This window comes from Muscardinus avellanarius (assembly GCF_963383645.1).
Source record: "Muscardinus avellanarius genome assembly, chromosome: 6".
Classification (NCBI taxonomy): domain Eukaryota; kingdom Metazoa; phylum Chordata; class Mammalia; order Rodentia; family Gliridae; genus Muscardinus; species Muscardinus avellanarius.
In genome coordinates, this window is record NC_137791.1 from 72,908,332 (window position 1) to 72,919,188 (window position 10,857).

At 33.6% G+C, this 10,857-nt stretch overlaps 1 protein-coding gene across 2 annotated transcripts in view; it reads right to left on the reverse strand.

The window, feature by feature from the left end:
* Positions 1-10,857, reverse strand: part of CFAP299 (cilia and flagella associated protein 299) — a gene marked incomplete at both ends in the record, with an annotated part of 643,668 nt that overhangs the window by 262,625 nt on the left and 370,186 nt on the right. The window lies entirely within an intron of this gene.

Sequence of the window (10,857 nt, forward strand, 5' to 3'; positions counted from 1 at the left end):
CAACAATAAATACTGTTGAGGATGTGGGGAAAAAAGAACTCTGCTACACTGTTGGTGGAATTGCAAATTAATACAGTTGCTATGAAGATCAGTGTGGAGATTCTTCAGAAAATTAGGAATTAATGCACAATCAAGATGTACCACTTCTGGGTATTTCCAAAAGAGAGTAAAATTAGGATATTATACTAATATATGCATATCTTTGTTTATAACATCACAATTCGTAAGCAAATTATGGAACCAACAGAGGTGCTCATCAACAGATGAATGGATTACAAAATTATAGGATATTAAAACAATGGAACTCTACTCAGCAATAGAAAATATGTCATTTGCAGGAAAATGGTTGGACCTGGACAATATTATGTTAAGTGAGAGCAACTAGTCATGGAAAGTAAAGGAATATATGTTGTTCTCTCTTTTGCAGAAGCTAGAGAGTAATTGGGAAACCAGAGACACTTCATATAAAGAAGGAGAAACTCCAGTGGAGCCAGGGAGGTGGTCTAGAGAAATGGAGTAGGGAGAATCAATAAAAGGATTACTTATATTGACATTATGTTTATATGTGAGAATACCAATGTCAATATCAATATTTTGTATGGGGAAATAGGGGAGTAGGGAGGAAGCAGAAGGGAGGGCCCATCAAATTCTGTGTGCATATATTACTGTAAAATACATTTTTATGTGAGGCAATAATGTATCAATAAAATATAATAAATAAAATAAATACATAAAAATATAAAAATTTCAATATTCAGATCAAAAGTTATAAATCCCCTTTAACATTACAGAATATAAATTTCTTTCTGCAATAATTTCCACGGCTTATCTGATGATTATCAGTTGTACCTTCATATTTCTTCTATCCTTTTCTGTTTCTCTGGCTCAGTAAACTTAAAACCATCATCCACCTGCTTCAGATAAACTTAAAATTGTCTCACAAATAGAGACTTCTTCCAAAACCAAATTAAATAGAAAGCAGAAAGGAAAAGCAGAGAACATTAAATTTCCTGCAGGCTGCCTGCCTAATTCTTCTTGGGCTCAGAGCCCAATTTCCACTGAACCTATTCTGGTTTCTTTAAAGCCCTGGATAAAAAGGCCAGTCTTCATTATCATGATCACTCAATCTTATCTATTGTGTCATATATACAAGATTATTTTCTATTTCCTAGTTAATTTTTATAATGGCCTATTTTGTACACACAAAGCTTTGAATGGATTTGAATAAGTTGCTTTTTTATTGGTTAACTGAAAAATGCATTACAAATAAGACTATCTGCTGTTTCTTGCTATTTTTTTTCACTATCTGGTGGAATACAAGCTTATGAAGACAACTTTTCATTACAATACTGAAATGTTTTCATTACATAAAACTATTATTTGACTATGAATGAATTTTTAATCATCAGTTGCTTGAGGGTGGTCAACCACTAAGAATCTATCCTATTGCTAGTATTGAAGGAAGTCATGTCAACCTGATTAATATCAAAATCTCAATTCAATAAACAATAAAACAGAAGAATGTATTTAAATAGATATTTATTCAGAGAAATGATTACTAATTCAGAGAAATATGGTAATTCTAGTGAAAGCATATATAAAAATGTCACTTCTCTTAGAATAATATATGCTCCAAAATTAAATATTTTTGAAACTTGAATAGACTTTCTTCTTAAATTATTCATATTAATAGATTTCTATTGAGACCCACTCCACTTAAAATATATTATTTATAGCATATTATGTAAAGAAGTCATGTCAGAAAATAAGCTAGCTTTCTTTTACCCCTTGTAACACCTCTAAAGTAGAACATTTGAGTAAACTGACTCTAATTTATTTGCCCAAGTCAAAAAATCTAAGAAGTAGTTGAACCAACAATCAAATCAGATACTTTTTGTCTCCCATGATAGTCCCATTTTTCAACGTGGGAAAGTAACAGATCCTAAATAGTTTGTACATTGGAGTCTTTATACCATACTCCCTTAACCTTATAAGGGATTAGTAGCTAAAAGAGAATAGAAAATTGGAGTAGAAATTAAATTTGGGGGGAGATTCCTTATCTCATCAAACACAAAGAATAATTGAAAACACGCCAGACAATCCTAAGAGATGTTCTGGCTGGAACTCCTGACTGATTCTCTGTACCATCAAAATCTTTGAAAGTCTGAGAATCCATGACAGCCAAAAGTAGTTTAAAGAGACATGTTGATGAAACATAACGTGGGATCCCCTGGGAGATTCTAGGAGAGAAACAACTTTAGGATCAAAGCTCAGAAGACCTGAATAAAGTATTAACTTCGGTTCATAATAATGATTCTACCTTGGTTTATTTAATTCTAATAAATGCACCATACTAAATATTAAGGTAATAACAGTATAAAATGAGTATGTGTTATATGTAAGTTCAGTATTGTCTTCATACATTTTCTATAAATCTAAAGCTATTAAAATAACAAGCTTATCTGAAAAGTAAAACAATAAATGGATTACAAAATTATGAGAAATACAAATAGTGAAATTCTACTCAGCAATAAATAACAAATTATGTCATTTGCAAGAAGATGGAAGGACCTTGGAAATATGTTAAGTGTGGTTAGCCAATCACAGAAAGCAAAAGATCACATGTTTTCTTTAATATGTAGGGAGTCATTTGGGATACAAGAGGGGCTCTAGATAAAGAAGGAGAAATCTCAGTGGAGCCATGGAGGAGGTCTAAAGGAAGGGGAGGGGGTTGACTTAGGTTTATTAATGGAAATACTACCATCAATTATGTGTACATATATGAATATATCATCAATCTCAGTACTTGGAATTGGGAAGGGGGAAGTGGGGAGGCAGGGGGGCACCAAGTACTGTGTGCAGGTATGTCATTGTCAACATGATTTACATTATGATGTGAGGCTATAATGCACCAATAAAAATACATTAAAACATAAAACAAATGTTACTACTCAATTTTCTTTTACTAAGTAAAATCTATAAACATGATTATCAAATTGAATAAGGTAAAAGCTTAGAAGAAGTATATGCAGTTTCATTTCATGCATCATATCCATTGCAATGTGAATATACAATGCAATGGAGATGATGCAACTTAATTAAGATTTGGTATATGTTTTGTTGCAGTTCACTGGTCATTTTAGCAATGCTTTTATACAACCAGTGCCATTATTTTCATACTTATCATCAGGTCATGATCTTTCTTTCACAAGCTCCTGTCTCCATTTGTTTCCTCACATGTAAATGGGGATAAAAATATTTACCCACAGAATTAAAGATAGAATGAAAAGAGATATTAATATAGAGTCTAGTGAAAGATTTTCTCATAGTAAGTTCTCAACACATTAATATTCTGTTAAACATCATCATTATACAGTGTGGAAGGTAAAATTATTTTTACTGTGCCCTTAGGCATCTGAAAAGTTTCAGAGGGCATGTAGAGTCAATTAGAAATATCCCTGTGAGATTTCATGGGAGGACAGGCTAGGGCAAATACCACTGGGATGAATCACCAAACATGAGTACTGACGTGCTTCAACAAAATGAAGTGGGTGCGGGCATCCTTTCCCAAGAGTAACTGTCTCACTGCCTCCTGCTCCTGTTCCTGGGACCTACTGCCTTCCTACACTGTGGAGTTGGCCTGGACACTTAGTATGTTTGCCATCTTTATTTTGAAGTCATGTTTGATTATTTTTTTACCCAAGTGAGTCACGTTGGGGTTGGCTGGAAGAATCAAATGTTGTACCTGAATGTTCTCTCATTTTTAAAAATACTTTATTGGTGAATTGTAATTATATATCACACTGGATACTTCTTTTTGATAGTGTGAGCCTCAGTTCAAGATGTTCTTATTCATCTCTCAGAAATGTGTTTTCATCCCTCAGGGGTGGTCACTGTCACATGTAAGGTTGTCATTGTCCCTCTCCACCCAGTAGAGTAGCATTGTGCGTAGCATTTATTTTAAATCAAATGGTCTGTATCTGAGATGATGTGGGTTCTGTTTAACCATGGGAATTTTCTTAAGCTGAGGAGAAATTTGAGGTTTATTATAAAAGTTGGTCAAATTCTTAGCAAACCAATGTACTTCTTCTATGACTTCTAAGGAATAATTTGTATGCTCCAGTGTATTAATAGGTCAATGGAATGAAGAAGATTATAAAAGGTAAGGGAAAGGAGGAAACCATGTGTATAGAATCAGGTGCAGTTTCATATACAAAACTTCAGGACTGAAATATATTACTAAAATATGTACATAAAACTTTTCAAAAGTAGAGATGAGTGTCTATCCATCTATTATCTATGACTCACCCCCCTCCCACACACACACACACACAGAGTTCTTCTTGTGAACCACAGTAATCACTTTTGAGCTACCTGGTCAGTCATTAACTGATACAGGCACAGCATTGCTTACAAGACCTGAGATAAGGCAGACTGTCCTAGGAAACTTCCTAGGGCACCAAGAAATGGAAATGTGGCTATGGCACATCTGTTTAGGTCATTATGCAGCTGCCTTTAAGATGAGATAAGTTTCTATAATGAGGGAACTGCCTTCATATATTCCCCCTTCTCCTCTACCATTTTTATAGAAAATGATGAATATTCAATCCCTCTAACATGACTTTCATAATGTCATCATAGGCTTTAGAGAAATAAATGAAAAGAATTAAATTTTAGTTTAAACAAAATAAAAAGATAATATCCTTGTGGAAAACTAACATCTGTAAAGAGTTGCAAACACATTGAACTAAATTTCCTAAGAAACAGCCTGAGTCCATATTTACAATCTGGCAATAATCATATTTACTATAAATGATGAAAAAGACCACTTGTGTTGTACATGTAGGCATGAAAGACCTTTAGATACATTTACTTTTATAGTTTCTGACACGTGGCAAATTAAGTCATATTTTGTAGATTTCAATTCTTCTCATTCTCAAACAACACTGAGTAGCTATGTAGTAGTGTCTTTTTAAGATCACTAGCATAAATGAGAACCTAGTCTGTGGAAACCAAATCATTATATATAGAGGATAAGTTATGATCATTATGAACTATATTATGATGTGAGACTATAATATACCAATAAAAGTATAAAATGTTTTAATTTAGCAATATTTAATATTTATTGCCATTTATCTACATGCTTTAATGGCCATCATTAAATTATTTCCTATTTTATCAAAGGCCAAATGCAAGCCACATTATTACATAAAACTGTCTGTATGGTATGTATATGTACGGAAAATAGTATATATAAGTGTAGAGTAAGCTGGGCAAGGGTAAGTTTAAAGCCACCCTACGCAACTTAGCGAGGGCCTCAGCAACATAGTGAGATCCTGTTTCAAAGTAAAACATAAAATAGAACTAGGAGTGTTGACTGGAGGCAAAATACCCCTGAGTTCAATCCTCATTACAAAAAAATTTATCTAAATAATAAAATTTAATATGATGTTTAAAATTTATTTTCCTTTATCTTTTTGTTGTTGTCTAGAAACAAATGATAGATAGCCTCTCTTTTAAAATGGAGATTTTAAAAATTATTTTATCGGTGCATTATAGTCATACATATTAATGGGGTACAAGATGGTGGAGACATACATGCACGTATCACCCAATTAGGGATCTTTGATCTAAATGTTTTTGCTAAATGTATTTTGTGCTTGTCTGAGATTGTTACTTTGGCATCAGCATGCCAGGTTATAGCATTAATGGAAGAAATTCAAGGAATTATGCACCAAAAGTGAGCACTATTAATGTGACATTAAGCCTCACTTATGACCACATATGACAATGTTAATTCACTGAGATCAAGAGTAAATGTTTAATAGTTTTAATTCAAAACTGAGACTTTGGGCAGAAATTTAGGTTTCTTTTATGAAGAGAAAGTAAAAATTCTCTTTTTTATGAAAACAACTGACTTAAATGCTCTACATGGTTGGGGTGCTGTGAATAAGGATACCGACTCATTCCATTTGCTCCTGCTCTTCTGCTTAGAAATGTGTTCCCTTGAATACACTCATGATTCCCTTTTCAATTCTTATTCAAATCTCAGCTGCTTGAAGTCTTCTCTGATCACCATGTATAGGTTAGCACATGTGATTATATCCTTCTTATTTTCTGAATAAATATGCAAATATAAATATATATTTCTAAATAAGTACATACTTTCTTCCAGCTAGTTTAGTAGATTTTATACTCTATAAAAGAAGGGGCTTTTATTTTGATCCCTGTATTGTTTGCCATTAGAATAGTGCTTGGGTTATAGTAAAACCTCTTAACTGATTAACTAATAAGTATGAAAATCCAATGGTGCTACCACAAAAAACTTCTATTTTTCAATAACAAATTCATTCAATAAAGAAGAAATCTGCTATTTATTTACTATTTCCTTGTGTATCTTTAATCAAAATCTTACATATAGAGAACAAAATGATTTGGTATCTTTCTATGGGCAATATGTCCTCTCAAATCCATTTCTTTTCATCTTCTGGGGAAGAGAACAAAATTCTATCTTGTCTAAAACCTTATCCAGCTCCTTGAACTAGATAAATATGAAGTAACATAATTGCTTAAATCTGACTCCTTCAGAGAACTAAAAGCAATACTCTACTGTTCACTATTAGTTACTTGCCAAACTACTTCAAAATACTCCTAAACAAAATAACACTTGAAAGATTGCTTGAACGTTTCTATGCAAGAAGTACATCCTTAAACAACTGAGATGTATTTTGTATGTATACTTTAAATAATATATAAAAAAAGAAAATATTGGTCAGGCTCAGTAGCACATACCTATAATCCCAGTACTTGGGAGGTTGAGAGAGGAAGTTTGCAGATTCAAGGCTAGTACATAGCATGGTAACTTAGCAAAATCTTGTTTAAAAATAAGAAATAAAAAGGTCTGTAGGTGCAGCTCAGAGGTAGATCACTCCTTGGTTCAATCCCCAGTACAACCAAAACAATCATTTAAAAAAGGAAATAACAATTGGTATGTGGTGAGTACTTAGGGTGGGTTTCCAGGACAGAGTGCCAAGACTGATTGATCTTGGAAGTTAGAAAAGGATTAATTCAGGAAAGGAAGAGAAAGAAAAGGACCATTAAGGACAGATCATTCTCTGCCTCTAAAGGCTAAACTAGAACAGTAAGACAGATTACAATGTTCAAAATAACGTCTAACTGCAGACTCTTTACTAAGTAGATAGAAGCTCAGATACTTTTTGAGTAAAGTCCTGCAAGTGACAGTACTATATTCTGTGTTTCAGTAAAAAATGAAAGAAATTTTTTATTTATTAAGGTACTGAAGAAACAATGTATAATGGAAGAGTATTCAGTCTCATATCTGAAAATGGTTAGCAGAAAATCATAGTTAAGGGTGTGTGATTCTCAAAGCACACTCCTAGAGTGTCTGTGGCTTTCTTCCAAGTGAATAGCAATATTTATGAGGAAAAACCATGAAACTGAATCATTTTCTTTAAATATTCCACCCTTTCTGAAACATTTCCAATCAGATTGGTCTTTTTTTCCTGCTTAGAGTATCTACACTCAAAACACATATTGCTTTTTAAATACACTTTAATACAGAGAAATCTTTGCACAGCATTTTTAAGAAGAAATAGCCTATAATAAGCATAAAAGTTAATGGAAATTTTTAGTAAGAAGACACGTAGAAGATATGATGACACAAAATGACAAATTTGGAATTATACATTATAAATATAAATCAGCAAAGGGTCATGCTGAAGATTGATGAGAATTTTAAAAATTGGGTATCTTTCTAGAATTCCATATTTAGGAGGCAAGTATAGCTGATGGAAATCAAGTTAGCCAAAAATGCTATAATTTTAGGCCCATGAACTCAAGAACATAATGTCATTCCCTGTTTGACTGTGGTGGAATCAGGGGACCCCTGCACTCCTTTCTGGCTAAGTGAGCTCCTCATGGTAGTGTAAGATAAATGAGAAGATCAGGATGAGCACACAGATGGACCTGCACTGAGAAGAGTCAGAGATAAGGGAATTAAGTAAAAACAACAAAAAAAACATGTTAAGAAACAACTGCACCTGCACCCATTAAAGCAACATAATGGCCATTGGGCCCCATAGAAAGCAGAATGCTTGACTCTGGATAATTTAGAAGTTATTTTATAAGCCATTATGGTGCATTCCCGCATGTGTGCCTTCCCTTTTATTGTCAGTGGAGGCTTGGGGGAAAAATTGCCAGTGGGCATTTTTTTAAATCCAGAAGATCTGGTGCTTTTCTGTGCCTGTTTTTGTTTACCCACATATCCCAAGTTAACATTTATTTTAGCCACGTGGAACCACCTTGTACCAGTTTCAATGTGTGCTCTGACTTGGCATTTCAAAGTTTTCAGAAGTTAAGTAAGTAAATAAATAAATAAGCCAGGCACTGACTGCTTTCACGAAAGTTTCCTTTGTATTTTCCATGAGGAAAAGTGGGTGCCACCTTTGAAACGTGCGCTCAGAGAAAACAGGCTGAAAATAGGATGATGTTTAATGTTTATAAGTCAGTAAAGCTCTCATATAATTACTATGTAATATCAGGTGGCCAAAATAATAGGAGGTACTATACATGTAAGTGATATAAAGAGGCACTATCTAGGGTGACAGTTTCAAGAAATCTTCTTAGAGAAAAACTTTGTAATATAAACAGGAGAGATGAAACCCATGAAGTGGTGGAATAGAAATCTGAGCTGAGCTAGTCTAGCTCGAGTCCCTCACTCTTCACCCATACATAGCTTTTCAACCATGTTTTGCCCTAAAAGTAACAACACGTGATTATTGCATATAGTTCTAAAGTGTTTATATTTTATTCTTTTCATGCTTTGGAAGAGTAAAGTGAAGCATAGGCTAGTTAAATATTCCTGTGAATATTCTATTCTAGCTCTTTTAAAATATAGTAGTAAGATGGCAAAAATAAAAGTTCCAGAAAGAAACCAGGAACTTGTAAATACCTTCATGAAATGACCTAAAATTCTTGAGTTCTATCATATTTTACTAGTGAGCTAAAGTAAAAATATTTTTCTAGAAGTGATACATAGATGTTCTTTCATATTGAAAGTAAATATTTTTTCTAAAATATTTAAATGTTATCTTGGAATATACAGAACATTATACCAACTCATGATGATCTATTTTCTTTTATTTATTTTTCACTTTATTTTTCCTGGAAGGTTTGGGGTGGAGTGTGGAAAGTGAAAAACTTTATTTTTTTATGAACTAAATCAGTGCACTGAAAGAAAAACAATACTAACCAAGAAAAGTATTTCTAAATGAGAAAGGACCAATTGATAAACATATACCTGTATCCAACTGATTATATAATATCTCTGGGGTGTTGTGGTAATACTGTAAAAACATGATCCATATCTTTGAAATATCAGATTTAATTTAAATCAATTGCAAGCCAACTACTTTATTCCACCACTAGTGAGTAATACAGCCAGTCCCCACAATGTTTAAGTTAGTGAAGAAATGGAAAATCAAGAAAAGAACATATGCTGGTGTTGATCTGTTATGTATGTGAAATGCCAAAAGCATGACAAAGAAAGATAGTTCATAACACATTTCAGCACCAATCAAGTGCAGAGAAAACACTTCATCTACTCTTGATAGAATTTGTTTTTTCTTTCCTTTCCATTCTTATTATTCGATGGTTATTCAACCTAGAACACAGGTTGTAAAACTGTATTTGTTTTGCTTTTAAGAATATTTTAAAGAAGTGAAAATATAAATATGAAACATTTCAAGAGACATATTCTATCACTTAACACAGACTAAATTTACCAAATATTAGTGACTGCCTAACAGGGCAAATTAAAAATAAAAAGAAAAAAAATCCACCTCCAAATCATTGGGAATTACAGGGAGCTTTAATATATGTTGTTATTCTAATCGTGTCATAAGGGAAGAATCCAAACTTTTAGTTAAATATGACAGGTTTAACACACCCATTTGCCTCTCATCTCTCTGTCAAGTCTGCAGAAATAACAGGTGAGAAATTAAAGAGGGTATAAATCCATATGGACAATGAGAACAGGGAAGGAAGTGAGTATAAAAAAATCTATAAAACCATACAGAATGTAAAACAGGTTGGTGAGCCTTAATTAATAGAGAAAAACATGAGGCCCAAGTGTCCTCTTCAGAGGGGAAAGAAAATTAGAGGTATTGGGTACATGAAGGTAGCAGTGGCTGGCAGCTAAACTTTTAAAAACGATGTGAAAGTTTGTTTGAAGACCAGTTAGAACTTCCTTTCTTCTCTCTAGCCTTGGCAGCCAAGAAAGTGTTTTATCAATCCAGGTCTTGCTGTTAAGGTTTTTTTTTAGGTGGGGACAGCGCAACACTTAATGCAGGATTAGTTCCCTTTGTTTCTGAGGCAGAAACTCTGAATTCTACCTGATGATCTGTGAGTTATGAAAATTTTCATGCAAATTTGTGTCCTTGTGTTGGCTTAAATGATCATTTCTTCTCATTCTTTCAAATAATTTATTTCCTGATGCTCAGGTCAGTTTCTCACAGGAATCACTGATCCTCAGTTCAGCTCCTGAACATCTATGGATACTTGGTGTTCTCTAGCTTTCTGTATAGTTTGCTTTTACGTATGTAGTTCACTTTTCTACAGTCTACTACCCTGGTACCCTGCCTCCACAAAGTACCAGCTTGGCCTCCTCAACAAATTGAAACAAATTCTTCTTCTTCCTCTTCCTATTCCTCATCCTCTTTCTCTTCCCTCTCCTCCTCCTCCTCCTTCTTCTTCTCCTTCTTTTCTTCTCCTTCTTCTTCACCTTCTCCTTCGCCTTTGGCCTTTACCTTACTTGCTTTCTTCATCTTTGCCTTT